This window comes from Anopheles moucheti, chromosome X (assembly GCF_943734755.1).
Source record: "Anopheles moucheti chromosome X, idAnoMoucSN_F20_07, whole genome shotgun sequence".
NCBI lineage: Eukaryota > Metazoa > Arthropoda > Insecta > Diptera > Culicidae > Anopheles > Anopheles moucheti.
Window position 1 is genome coordinate 15,887,973 of NC_069142.1, and position 15,580 is coordinate 15,903,552.

Here is a 15,580-nt window from a genome sequence, read left to right on the forward strand (position 1 = left end):
GTGACTCGTGGGAGATGGGTGGTGACCCGTGGGAGATGAGTGATGACCCGTGGGAGGTGGGTGGTGACCCGTGGGAGGTGGGTGGTGACCCGTGGGAGGTGGGTGGTGACCCGTGGGAGATGGGTGGTGACCCGTGGGAGGTGGGTGGTGACCCGTGGGAGGTGGGTGGTGTCCCGTGGGAGGTGGGTGGTGACTCCCGCGAGGTGGGTGGTGACCCGTGGGAGGTGGGTGGTGACCCGTGGGAGGTGGGTGGTGACCCGTGGGAGGTGGATGGTGACCCGTGGGAGGTGGGTGGTGACACGTGGGAGGGGCAGGTGACCCGTGGGAGGTGGGTGGGAGGTGGGTGGGGTCCGTGGGAGGTGGGAAGTGACACGAGGAAGGAGATGACACGTGGGAGTGGGAGGTGACACGAGGAGGGAGGTGACACGTGGGAGGTGGGTGGTGACGCGAGGAGGGAGGTGACTCGAGGGGGTAGGTGACACGAGGGGGAGATGACGGCTAATTGACGGCTAATTGATGGTCAATAGACGGCTAATCGACGGCTAATTGACGGCTAATTGACGGCTATTTGACGGCTAATTGACAGCTTATTGACGGCTTATTGACGGCTAATCGACGGCTTATAGGCGGCTAATCGACGGCTAATCGACGGCTAAATATCATGGAATTGGCATGGAATTGCTTAAAAAGTTGCGCGCCATCTACCGCCATCTTGCTCGGCTAGTACCAGGTGTCACCTTTTGAAAAACTTACTCTCCTGGTATGGGAAATCTGCAAACAGCTGGTTTAGAATGGAATTTCGTACCAGTGAATGGAAAGTTTGAGCGAGAGAGATAAGGGATACTTCTCATTTCGTCCATCTCACTTGCACTTGGGATTTGCAACTATCATCGGGAAGCGCCGTTAAGTGATCGATGAAGGGAGAGGGGGAAAGAAGATGTCACCTCTTGAAAAACATGCTCTCCTGGTATCGGAAATCTAAAAACAGCTGGGTTTGTACGGAATTTCGTACCAGTCGATGGAAAGTTTGAGCGAGAGAGATGAGAGATACTTCCCATTTCATCCACCTCACTTGCATTGGCGATCTCACGTTTTTGATAGTATGCAATAGCAATAATGATGGGCAAATTTGTCCCAAGCTGCAGATGTCACCACTTGAAAAACATGCTCTCCTGGTATCGGAAATCTGAAAACAATTGTGTGCGCGGCTATGGTATAGTGGTTTTCATAGTTGACCAGCTGATTTGGTCATTGGACAAATTTGTCAGCATTTTGTCAACTCTCGTGGCCCTGCACCTAATGGATCAAAGAATGCTATAAAACATAATCCATTGTTGAAGTAGTTCAGTAAGTAGAAGCTCACCGCAGAAATCAACCGTTAATTTTTGTTCATCGCCTAAAACATCGACGTGAGCGAATGATCATGGAGGTAGTCTTTCAAATCAAAATCGAAATTCACAACTTAGTAACTCGCTCATTCTGTATTGCAAAATGTATGACAGGTGACTACCCCTCACAATGCATCAGAGAATGAGCGATCTCCCGCCAGGATATGCAATATATACGCGGCATATTTACGAGGAGTAATTTGATTGGATGAATTTTCTTCTGCATTCGGCTCCATCTGGGGATCATTCTCATTGATGACGGCACCACTGTCTGTGTTTGTCCCCGTGCTCGATGGTCTCGGCTGTCTTCCTCGGCGACGTATCTTAAACATACCATGAGTCCAACCGGCTTCACCCCGTGGAAACAGGATCGGGTATTGTAGTGGACGCATCATCTGGATGGTCTCATACACTGGCCTTAAGGATCCTGCAGCATGATGTTGCAGCACAATCTCCCGTGTATATTCCGTGCTACCGGTGATATCGTCACAAACACACATGACCCATCTCACCTGCAGTCGACGCGTTGTTCCGGCACTGGTCAATACCTGGTATACGTGTAAGGAGGCAAAGGCGCAGCTCATCGCGAACAGGCATGCGTTCACACGTATGACTGAACATCCGTGTTAGTGGATTGCGTGTGATAAATACCCAGGATGTAGGATAGACAATATCGATTAAGTCTACCACGAACTACTGGTGCTTGAGTGTTTTTTTAAGTTAAGTTAAGACCGAAGAAGTATAATTGATTGTTGAATGACGAATCTCCCGGAAGTACAGCGAGCGAACCAACTCGATAGCAAAGTGCTTCTTGAATGCTGTAGTTGTAAATTCTACCACGTGCAGCTTCTATTTATTTTGCCCTTTCAAAATGTTTTACTCCTCACAACAACCAGTGGTTTACCCGTGTAGGCCTTACATTTTAACTTTGTAATTATAATTCTATATTTTTGTTCTTCTTTTCATTAAACTATCTCTCTCCCTCTCTCACTATTATGTGTGTCATTTATGACTTAATAGACTTTTCTTAACATATAGTTGGGATAGTCAGTCCTTGGTACGGAAGTTTGATCCGGATAGGATTTTGGACCGTTCCGGTCATGTAAAGGCCGGTGACACATCCAATACACCCCCGGATCGTACAACCGAACCAGTCATTCTTATCGAATTGAAATTTGTACAAAATTTGCGCTATAACGTTCATCGGTTCCTATTAAATTTTACTTAGCAGTCGTTAGTCTAACACGAAGATGAAATTTTAAAGTGTCATAATTGCAATACATCATTATCTTACTTTCTATCCATCATAATAACAAAAAATGGAATAACTTTCTATCCATTTCAACGACTCACAAATATAAAAAGGCACCATATTCCATACAAGACATATCGCCAATAGCTGTTTGAAATAGAAGAATTTTTAAAAATCTAAATTCAAAATATTTGGTTACATATCAATTTAACACAGCACAAATTTAACACAAAATTTCAAATCATTTCCATAACTAGATGAAAACTTTTCAGAGAAATAAACTAACTTAAAAAGATAAAATAGTAATATAAACTTTTCAACATGGAAAAATGTAAACTCCCATACATAATGTATGGGCTACACAGGTAGGCGGTCGTTGAACAACGTGAATTTTTTTGGTTGTTGACACTACAGTTAAGAAATGGCCTTAACAACGTTTTATAGATGGGCCATTTTGGTCTTAACAGTGCTTTATTATGGTTTTATTAGAAGCTGTGCGATTTGAAGAGATTTAAACGGTCATTTGGAATTTTGTTTCAAGAATTGAAAACACTACATTTTGGCGTCACTGCCAGCGACAGCGCGAGTGTTGGAAGTTAGTCAGTACAAGGGGGCATAGAGAAAGGATATGAATTGATTGAACTTAATAAAATGAAGTTGCCAATATGAGAAATACATACACAACGTAGGGCAACTTTAACAAAAGTGTCTCAAAGTGTTTTAATCTCGTGAAAGAACGCAATAGGGGCTAAAAGGACTGTATGTCTTAAAATAAGACTTCGTCGTCAAAATTATGATGAAACTTTAAATGTTATTATGTTATTATTAATGTTATTATTCCTTCTAGACCGTGTAATACAGTGAAGCTAGACTGAAGGTTTTTATTCTGGCATTAATTTTTTTTTTTATTTTGGGGCAGCTCGATGACATATTGGTAGCGGCCCCATTCTTCACATGACAAGAACGGTCCAAAATCCCATTCGGATTGATCACCGTACGCATGATTGACTATCAAGCTACGGAAAAATAAAGTAAAAGAAAGACAGAAATGACAGACCTCTTAAGGTATTTGTGTCCATGAAGGAGAAGAATTCATTTCTAAAACAAAAAAACATGGTTTATTCACATGTAATCGAAATCATCATCACTGTTGAAATGATCGGTCGAAGAACGCCAAAGATTCTCACACCAAACAGTGTATGTTTACACACAATTTTATCTTTGACAGAACAAACTTTTCGATGATAAAAAAATAACTGGTCAAACCAAATGTCTTTTTGCGAGTTGACTTAAATCTATCAAACGCGATAGAAAATAACCAGCCAAAAAGCTATCGTAAAATGTGGCCATTATATTTTTTCCAAAAAAAAGGCAAGTTACACAAACGCAAGTTGATGGCAATTCAATTCACATTTTTTATCCGATTTCAGATATTAGACAGGAGAGTACTACTTTTCAATTATTTCTAAGTCTTTTGAGCTAACTCCTTTTTACGAAACTGCTGACCGTTTTGTATGCTCCAACCTTCATTGAGATTTCACTGTTTCCCAAATGTTTTCCTATCGCTTCCGGTCCACTATATCTCTTCCTCAAGCATCCACTGTTAAAAATATAATTCTTCTTGTCCTATTATATATTAATCAAAATGCAAAGCCTGCTCTAACCATCCATATCGTTTGTCCTTGCATGGTATCCGGTGTCAAAATCGATATTTTGTTCATAAATTTTTGCACAACTTTCAAAAAACTACCACTTAACCACTTAATTGACTTATTTTACAACGTAGCCGGATAGTCAGTCCTTGCTATGGGAAAAAGGTCCGGCTGGGACTTTGTCTCGGTTCGCATCGCAAAAGTGACGATTCATTTGACAGACCTCACAAGACCGCTAATACTTCTATAGACTCTATATGTTAAGCTCATCGATCGACAAGCTTCCATAAGTATTTCATATCATAAGTATTTCGACCTTCTCCACTATTTGTTTGATTATAACTTATATGTGACTCGTTTTCTTGTATGTGTTCGCGAGTTATCACCTTTCTACCTTGTTACATTGAAATTACTTGTATTTAAAAATTTATTTTTCCTTGAAACTGATGGGCTACACTCAAGCGCTCAAGTCAATAAAAAGAGGTATGTGTATAAACAATTCATTATATGCTTAATATATATGTAAGTATAAATTAAAAAAATTGAATTATTCGTAATAAAACAAATAACCCCCCTAACATGTAGCTTAAACCCCGTTAATAGTTGGTTTTGGTCGTTGCGATTGGAAGGAAGAACGGGTTAGGTTATTGAATCATCAAAGCCGGAATTACGAGTCCGACGAAGGGGCGGTGTAATGATTTGTTTATTTGTTCTTGATAATGACAATATCAAGATTTTGTAAAAACTGTTAACAAAATTACGTAAAATGAATCAGTTAAAAAATATGCACACGCGCGTGTAAGGGGAAAATAGTGAAAGCTTTTTTGATTGTAACTGTTATAAGAGAAATAAGCGCTTCTCGAAATGAATAAGTAAGTATTTATGGAACGTGGACTAAAAAATAAGTGTTTTTAGCAATACATAGCTTTCGTGTGTTCTAAATCAAGAAAAACTATTCACTTGATGCACCTGCCAACATTTGATTCATAACGAAGGCCAAGGTCAATAGCCACTACGCGATCTTTGAATTGAACTCCTCGCCGAAGGTATACTCCTTCGTAATTTAAATAGCAGACCGAACAAATGCCGATGGGATTCGTTGCAGCAATGAACACAAAATGAACACAACATCTACCGACGTTAGCCGATGACTACCCGAACATCCGGACAACAATCCTTCACCAGTGTTTATCCTTTTTCGAGCCTTGAAAGTTGTTTGTATTGTCCTGGTTGCACCAGTGTACTAGCAGACTGTGAATCTTAAGCACACGAGCTAGCCAGATTCGATGGTGTAGCCACATACTATTTTATGTTGTGTTTGCAATTGATAGGTTGTGCATCACTCCACGCGTTTGGCCCCGCGAATGGGCTCGAATGTTTGAGTCGTCTTTACTCGAATGTCAATTTGGAAGACCCGATATCCCTTTCGGACTCCACTGCAGTGTTGTGAATTTGACTCGTCTATCAACCTCAATCAATCGAACGACACTCAAACCTAACCTGGAACTTCTCGTTTATATTAGGTGCAGGCTGCATCGAATGCACCCGCGAAACATGGGTATGAGAGCCACAAAAGTTAAGTGAGTGCATTTCTATTCAGTTACCTAGTGTTTAAATTGAGCTCTGATAATTATTTTTCATGCTGTAAATAAGGCCTTTCACGAATTTTAGTGCATATTTATTTCCCGTTTTTGCCAAATGCAAACTGCAAACAGCATAACTGTGCGAGAAATTGGGATGGGAGTTGGGTTCAGTGTGTGTACTTGTATCTATCAGTGTACCAGGAAAAAAGATATACTACAAAATATATGCTTAAGAGATATCCAAGACATTACTCAATTACATATTGTCGCAAGTCATGTTTTACTATTTTATTTCATATGCTAGCGAAGAATGCAAAACGACGATTATTCATGTATTGTTTCCCCAACTATGGATTATTTACGTTTACTGGTTTTATTTTTATACCTAGATTCCCATCCATTATTTTTACTTCGCTGCATCATCAACCAATGTGTATTGCCAACCATAGTTTAAAAGCACGCTGAAAATTGTGAAAGTGTTTACCAACGATTTTGCGCTTCTATGCAAGTGAAAGAGTGGATACCGCAAATACCAAACCACGTTGCGCAATGGTCTTTTTCATTCTAATAGCTCAGGCACAAATTCCAAATTCAATCAGAATCTAATTATTTTAACCTGTTCGGTTTTGAGTGGATGTCTCACGTGAGCGCAAGGGTAAAACATGTGCTAATCGTTAAACTGCAAGTGCATGAACACGTCGTCCAACGCTGAAAGGATCTTCTACGGTGCAGTACAGTGGGTGTAATGTAAGTTCTAAATTTAAATGAGATTTATTTTTTGTCGTTTTGTTTGCGTTATTTAAAATTAACCCCAGTAGTTAAACCCATCATTTACATTAACATTTACCTGGTGTTTGCATGTAGTTTTATGTAATTAAAACGATTTGTTCATTATATTGATATTCGACATGTGTTCCATAAAACTGTGTGTATAATTTGTAATTGTAATATTATATTCTAGCTTCAGTGTTTTATTTGTTGCATAAAGATAGCTTTGGGGGGTCCGGTGGGGTATAGTGGTACCCGTCTTCATACGACAGGACCGGTCCAAAATCTCATCCGAACCGTTCCCCCGTCATGACAAGAAATGACTATCCGGCTACGTGTTAAGAGTCTAGTAAGTCTATTAAGCCAGATATGACAGGCATGAGCTAGCTAGGTAGTTACGCTAAGAAGAAGCAGAAAACACAGCTTTATAATTTGTTGATTTGCTTTCAAATCTGAACATCTGTTTTGCAAAAATTGATTTGAAATTAGCAAAGAATAAGAAGTAAGCTTATATATATATATTAATTTATGGAGCACTATTTGCTTCATTCAGACGACGATGACAGACGATGAATTTGAAGATGCTTATGTTATAAACAAATTTCCAGGAAGTTTGATAACATAAAAAAACGAATGAAGTACACGTCGATTATTTTTATGATGCTTTAATTTGATTTTATTTACTAAAATTTAGTTTGTCAAAATATACTACTTCACAATTAAAAGTTACGATAATCATGTAACCATAATTTAAAAAAAAATTCTAGTTCAAGAAACGTGTAACAGTGCTGCGGTAACTTTAGTTTACCACAATAAAACACCTCACAATACCGAATAATGTGTTAAAAACAAATTTAATTGTGAGTAATAGCTGCAAGAATCTAGTTTTTTTTATCATTGGAAGAACGGCTTATAACACTTTGGGTAACCTAATCTGAAGTACAATTAGCTTAAAGACATTTTCTACTCCAAACAGTGAAAGGACACCTTATCCCGAGTGTATTCGTTTGTTAATCTAGTTTTCATATACAATTAAAATTATATATATGAAATGATTGACTTTAATGAAAAATTTGTGTTTTTAATTTTATTATGTTAATTTATTATTATGCTAATTTATTATGTTTTGATTTGTTTTGATTTGTTAATAAGTTAAATAATTTATTATTGTTTGATTCATTTATTCATTATGTATAAAAATTATACTATAATAATGAACAAACTAAATATTGATGAACAGCAACTAACTCCATCCACATGGCGCATACTTAATGATGCATACTACATGATTAATATGTGTATTCGCACTTCTAAGACACCCTACACATACGTATATAAAATCAATTCTAAACCACAGGCTATCACTAAACTCCCACTTCTCCTATTTTGTTTGCAGCAAAATAGTTAAAGTTTTGTCGTTCTAAAAAACCATAAATCCCAACGTCATTAGGCAAACCCCTAGCTGACAAACGCATCAAAGTCACCTTTATTTGGACCTTACACACCTCCTATGCCCATGTGCATGACGTAAAAGGATTTTACGAAGTGGATCATATAGTGTCATTCTAATGACGTAGCCAGCCCAAAAGAGCTTGGCGAGTCCTATTCGATGTATGATAGTGAGCATGTTGTACAGCTCGTAATGCTCTTCATTGTAGCGCTTCTACATTGTCTTTATCTACATGCGGAACCAGAAATCCTTCTAAGCATCAATCTCTCAAACACGGCTATGACGATTACGTTTTGGACAAAGTATATGTCTCAGAAGCGTATGTGAGTAATGGAACTTACAAGAACCAAGTACAATATAGCCCCAGCTTCGTTAAACAGGTATTTTGAGTAGAGAAGCTTTCTCAGACTGAAGAATGACTGGATGGTAGCCAGTACCCTATAACGTATCTCAACATCAATGTTGTTGTCGGTACTGACCTATGACCCGAGATAGATGAAATTTTGGACGACTTTGAAAGTGCGCTCACCTATCTGCGCGTCACAACTGTTTAATTTAGGATTTGCTAGTAAGGCCGCTGGTGGTGCCACCATCAATTTGTTTTTAGCTTCGGTAATCCCCAATCGGACGTCCGCTGTCTGTTCAATTCTTTTTTTATTTTTTCCAATATCACCACCACCTATTAGTATTTATATCACTATTGGTACAATTACCCTATCAGTTATTGTTCTTTCAGGGGAATCAGCACAAATAGATTGGGCCGAGCGTAGATTTTCCTCATGTGGTAAAAAGTTAGCCTTTTCGGGAGAACAACTGTTCATGCCGCAGCAGACACTGATGTGCAATATGACTCCAACATTGGATAATACTACTGAATCCAATATGCACATCCCTCGCTTCCCAAATGCATCGTTCCTGTGAATTTGGGAGATAGTGCCGAAACTCGGGAATGTCAGTTGGTTCTATTTGAAAAGCAAAGCAAACTCAATACGACGCAGTTTAACTTTTAGTTTTTGGTATTGGTTGTTGCCTCCAGTTCCCGATACCTCTATGGAGATAGCCAACCTGGTTTGGAAACTACTTAACCGACTTCTTAGACAAACATTTTGTGCACTCTCTGCTCCCATGATTTGAATCTTTCAGTCTTATTGTTTAGTCCTATATGTCGTCACTTTGGACCAGTTCAAGACGGTAATACTCAAAATCTCGGACTATCTGGAGAAACGTGTGAAGTCCATAGAAACAAAAAGTTCGGGTTTTTTGTAAAATTATGTTTTACATGATATTTGTAAAAATAGCGTCCAGTGACAAAAATAAAACAAGAAAAATTTAATTTATTTGATTTTTTTTAATTTTATGTTTTGAATTGAGTCTATATGAACTTATTGATCATTCAGTATATCCAAATTTAATGTCAAAACATTTCCTTCCTAATGTCAAGCACTTCCTCTAGAATGGCTGATAAATAAAGATTATTTTCTTTTACTTTTCATTTATAAATTTTATTTGTTTCTCCATGATGCCGGCATTTATCCTATTGCCTACAACACTTGTATTTGATTTTTACAATTGATACAAAAGATTTCCTCCTTGCATGTTATCTTTTTTTTATTTACTCAGGAACGGCCAGGCCGTATTGCTTTGCATGTTATCTTATCCCGGGTAAACTCTTTTGACCTATTTCTAACCGTCTGACCAATCGAACCTTTTGATATTTTTCTATATTTCTATTCCTGTTGTATTTGTAATATTAAATATATTATTAAGATAGATCATTAACAATGAGCTATAATTAATGTAAGTTAAGAATGGTTGAATGTTTGTGTTACGAAATTTAAAAACACTGCGTTGCCATAAAAACAAAGTATTTTTTTATACGTAGAAAATCGCCTTTGCACCAGATGCAGGGGTAGAGTAGCAAAATCTTTCACTCAAAAATTTTGCTATAAAATACATGATTTGACAAGCAATCTGCTCATATGCTTAAACAAAGTAGTGCGTAGTTGTTTGTTAGCTGGTTAGCTAGTTAGTTTGTAGCTGTAACCGGTATCAAGAAATGCGTCTGCTTCTTCTGTAGAAGCAGATCGAGGCCCTCACGATCTTCTGGGCTGGTCTACCAGTGCCACTATTCATTTTTTCTTGGAGTGGTATGAAACCAATGGAATTATTTTCTTACCCAAGGACATGAAACCTTAAAATTCACCAGAATTAACGTTCATTGAGAAATATTGGGCTTTTTTTATGCAGATACTATAGAAACATCCACAAATCTTAAGTAAATATGAGTGAGTATTGAGTTTAAGTACAGAAAAACTGCAGGCAGATGTTGTAGAGAACCTGATAAGTGATGTTAAACGCAGGGTGCGAGGGTAATGTTATGGTACAGAACCTCATGAAATAAATTAACTCACAGCTTACTTAAGTGTTATATTCTATTCCCTGAAAGTTTCAAAGGGATCAGGTAACTAGTAAATTTTCTACATGATTTCAACCATTAAGCTATATGATCTGGAACACCCTTTAGTCCAAACTGTTCAACGATATAATTGAAGGCTTGCATATCAAAATACTTTGAACGGAAGTAAAGTTTAAAGTTCATCACTCTGAACATCGTACAAAAGTAAAAATCAAAACTCTCTTTTAGCTAGCAGGAAGTACTCTTAAATTCCTCATACATAATTACTAACTTATCAGCAAAAACAACCTCGCATAGTCTTGCTCTGCTGTAAAATTATTTGAAACCGATGACGGTACAATCTACAAAATATTAATGCTGGTTTTTTAAACAAAAATGGAAATCGTTGCGGCCCGGTGATGTATTTGGTAGCGGCGCTACACTCACATGACAAAACCGAGACAAAATCTCATCCGGTCCGTGGTAAAATAAGTCTAATAAGCGAGAAATGGCAGACATGACCTGGTAGGTCGTTATTTAAGAAAGTAGTAGAAGTGTTTAAAGTATGAATAACAGTAATGGTAAATAGTAAACATTTCGATCAAGTTTTATCAGGGAATACTTCAATAATACATCAAACCGGTGGAGAATACATAGGCAAATTGATAACAAGTCACTCAACTTGGACAGGATCGTTCCACGATTTAGGTTCATTTTTCGTCAAACAGCTTTTTTTACTTCGTTAAGCACGGCCTGGTCGTATTGCTAGTCCAACAAATGTTACATAGTACAATAAGAAGCCAAACGTAAGTAATGTAACCAAAGCCTTGTCTTTCTTCTAAATCTGTAATACAAAAAGATTAAAATAACCTCAAAAGTTATACTTTTTGATATATTTTGAAAATAAATATTTACATTATTACAACTGCTGGCAGTGCAGATGAACCAATGAACTAGAGAAAATTGTGTTTAGCTAAAAATTTGGAGAGTTTCTGTTCATATTATCAAATACAAATACAGATACCGGTGCAAAAAGTAAAAGCTACTGAGGTTGGTTATCATAAAAAGGCACCCTTACGCCAGTGATACAGCATATAATGTAGCCCTTTAGAAAACATAGAAGACTTTTTTTTTACACCAGAGACATGAAAACTTCGGATCCCTTTTTTCATTTTTAGTTACCCCTTTTTCCTTACGCACATTCACAAAAGGGCTCTATCTACGCACTGCTCGTTTCAATCCAAATCCCACTATTTCGTCCACAACAATACATTTCAAATCTCGGGACTGCTTTTAACATTTTCTTCATGTGCTCTTCGTTTGGGTTAATATTTTGTCTTAACCTCACCCTTCGCTGATAAATGAATAGATCCGTTAGCTTCACTTCGTTTTCTCTCAATATTAGGCCGCAAACAGTGTATACGAAAAAATTGACCGATTCTTTCACTTGATGAAGTGCTTAATCAATCAATGTGGCCATGTCATTTCAAGGAAGGGTTTGGTAGTAAATAACCAGAGAAAGAGAAAAGCGGCAAAATCATAGCAAACTTTTTTTTGTAAACAGTTAGCAAACATCTCTGTAAGCTATACCGCATAACTTTGGCCATTTGAAGCCATTCTTAAGCTTAGATTCAATAGACGGTCAAACCCCATAGTTACGGGAGTTATCACTCAACATTATGCGTATTCACTATTACAGTTGTATTTTGCGCAAAAATACGATTGAGATCGATGGTGCGGAAAAAGTAAGGTCATACGAAACCAATCTTTGATTGCAAATCTTACCCATACCATCACACACAGTAGCACTAATAAAGATTCTCGTCTGTTTCGTGTTCAAACGTTTTGATTCTTTTTTATAAACGTTTACTTTGTTGTAACAACTGAAATCAGACACGGTTAAACACGCAAATAAAACTAATCAGAAAAGATATGACATTGGAGCCTCAAAGTATTACAGTCGAAATAGATGTCAAAGCATTGCAAACCTAAAACTTGTGTTTTCCACCAGAGCTTGCCAAACTTTTCTACCAAAACAAATTGCCTTCTCTACTAGAATATAGAAATACTTATAAAAAAGAACGTACATAATGAGAATTTTTATTTTTTGGCTTACAATAAGTTTACTTAAAAATTTCATTTTACCTATAATGAGTGCACTCATAATGAGTGGCCCGGTAGTGTAGTGGTAAAGGTGCCTTTTACCTTCTTTTGTACACTACACTTGGTGTAATGGTAGCAGCGCCAGTGTTACAATGACCGGACCGGTCCAAAATCCCATTCGGACCAATCCTCCGTACGCAGGACTGACTATTTGGCTCTGGGTAAATAAAGTCAAAGAAAGCTAGAAATGGCAGGCCTTCATGTCTTCAGGTTGTTGCAACGATAAAGAAAACGACGTAAACAGCCACAAAGGTTTTTGTGTTTGAAAAATTCTAGATTTGCTTTTCTATAATTTACCAAGGTTAGACCCAGCGTTCGAGAGAATGTTTAGTGTTGAAATAACTACTAGACTCAGATAGATGGTAAAGACTGAAAAAAACCGGTACCGCTATTACCTTTAGCACTAAGCTAACCCAAAGATCTCGATGGAAGTTCATCCGTGGGGGTCAAGTGAAAATTTGGTGTAAGCTAAAACGAATGGAAAATGTCACCCATTGGGTACTATATAGACAAATTTGCCTTTTATACTTGCATACATTACTTATCATTTAACCGTTTCGTGGTTTTGGTCTGCTTGCAGGAGTCCTCTAAACCGTTCAGGGTTTTTTTTTCAGTTTTGAACAAAGTATATGTCTCAGAGGTGTTATATATATTTAGATATTTAGTGTAGAGAAGCTTCCTCAGACTGTAGCCGGTAGCCAGCATCCTAGAGCGTGTCTCAACATTAATGTTGTTGTCGGTACTGACATGGTGCATGGTCCTTTGGCATTCTAGAGCCGGTGGATGGCCTTTCGGGTTTCATCAATGCTAGGTGGTAGTAGCATGATATCGTCTGCTGGTGGAACCTCAAGCTGCTCGTTGAATTGGTCGTTTAGTAAGTCACGACAGGACCTGTGGCTGGCAACTGACCAGATCACCATCCTTATTTCGACTGCAAGTCACCTTAGGTCTGAAGTTGTTTCGGTGACCTGCCATCTCTTGGTAAAACTTTCTTCCGGCTCCGTAACGCACTGTGATTTCTTGAAGCTACTGCACCCGATGTTGTTTCTCGGTTGTTTTTTTATATGTACCACGTAGACAATTTTTTTTTTTCAGTACAACGAGTGGTCAGATACTAGGCGTCTCCATCATTATTAATTTCCTTGTATTATTTGGCTAATTTAAATTTGATCGTACATTTCAACACCTATGCTGCTTATCAGTGTTTCTAGTGAATTGTATGAAAAGAAATATTTAAAGATACAAATTGTAATCAATATTGTTATGTATTGCATTAGAAATTGATATTTTTCTTATAGGTTTAGTGTTTTTCTTAGCGAGGAGGATAGATACCAACTATTCTTATACAATTACAACTAGATATACAATTATTGTTTCTGAAGGAGCTGATTGTAAAACTATCTTCTTTTTCTTGGGGTAATTAGTTCATTCACGTCATTTCTGACTTATTAAATTTATATATACCACGTTAGTCCTTGCTGTGAGAGAACGGCCCGGATGGGATTTTGATGGAACCAACTTTTGTGACACCGTGCTGCTTATTATATTATCACATTATATATCACAATTATATTTAGATAAATTAGACAAGCATCATAATGAAGAAATTCAAGTTAAAATTTCAAATAATATCTGTAAATCTAAGCGGAAAATCAGCTCATATTATAAACCGATCTTAGAACAGATTAAGAAAAATGATCTTTGCTAAAAGCTTTTAACAAAATAATCGAAGTGGCTTTGGTTTATCGAACCATGATTTCGAAAATAGCTGAAGACTTTGAATGCGGTATCTAGGTTTACCTTAAAGGAGTGTCAAGATTTAACATTTCGAAACATCCATTCCTGTAGAAATTTTAGGGTTGCTTACAGCCATTAACCATTTCAATCGTGTTTTGGTTTGGCAATCCATTCAGTGTTGCGTTGGTTGGAAACAAAGAAAAACACCAGCAATACCAATCTCAAATATCCCAATCAAAGCCTCAGTTATTTACAGATATCTCGAAAATGAAGAATCTTCTAGAGGTAGTTGATTCGATAAAAGTATGTGTTATAAGTCAAAATGCCCCCACACTCGAACATGATACATTGACAAAGACATACCACGCTAGAAGCAATAAGAGTGCTCGTAAGAAGAGAAGAGTTTTGAGTAATTTTTCGTGCTTGAAATAAAGAAATCAGCGACCAGTTTCACAAAACTGTTCGTTAGTTGATTCGTTTTGTATAAAATGGTTTTTGAACACCGAAATCGTTTCGAAAATACTGCAGTGTACCTCGCGGGTCTGTGCTAAATAATGGGAATAATGAGACTGTTTTACAAACTGTTACTAAAACTGTAGTATTTTAAGTATAATATGCATTGATGTAGAATTGAAATAAAAAACCTCATAAGAATTGGCATAATATTATATAATGTTATTCATTGAAATTCCTCACGGTTTTTGTATCCCTTTCTTTGGTATCAAGCAGATTGATTCCTAATTAATTTATTGCTTATACTAGTACCTAAATTTTCATGGTTCAGAAAAAAATCAAACGAGATTTTCAAATCAAAAGGCCATTCAACCCTGAACAATGTTCCGCAAATGATCAATTGTGTGTGAATATTTTCATCAAAAGTTCTTCTATATTGGTTCATAATGCCTTTCATCTTTAAATAAAATCGCCTCGCCTTTCGCGGCACGTAGTGGATGGTTTACTTCTAGGGCCATTTTAAAATCTCCAAATTTAGTGTTGGATACGTGAGCTTTACGTTAACTATGTTATGATTCGTAGGGGTTTACTCTTATGTAGATTATCGTTGTTTAAAATAGGTCTTTTGTTGTCATTCATGGTCCATTAGGATTGGCTATGGAGTCGTCACGAGATGATCGTCGTTATTGATTAATTATCGTCCAAAGGCGGTGAGCTTAAACGAGAACGTTATACACTT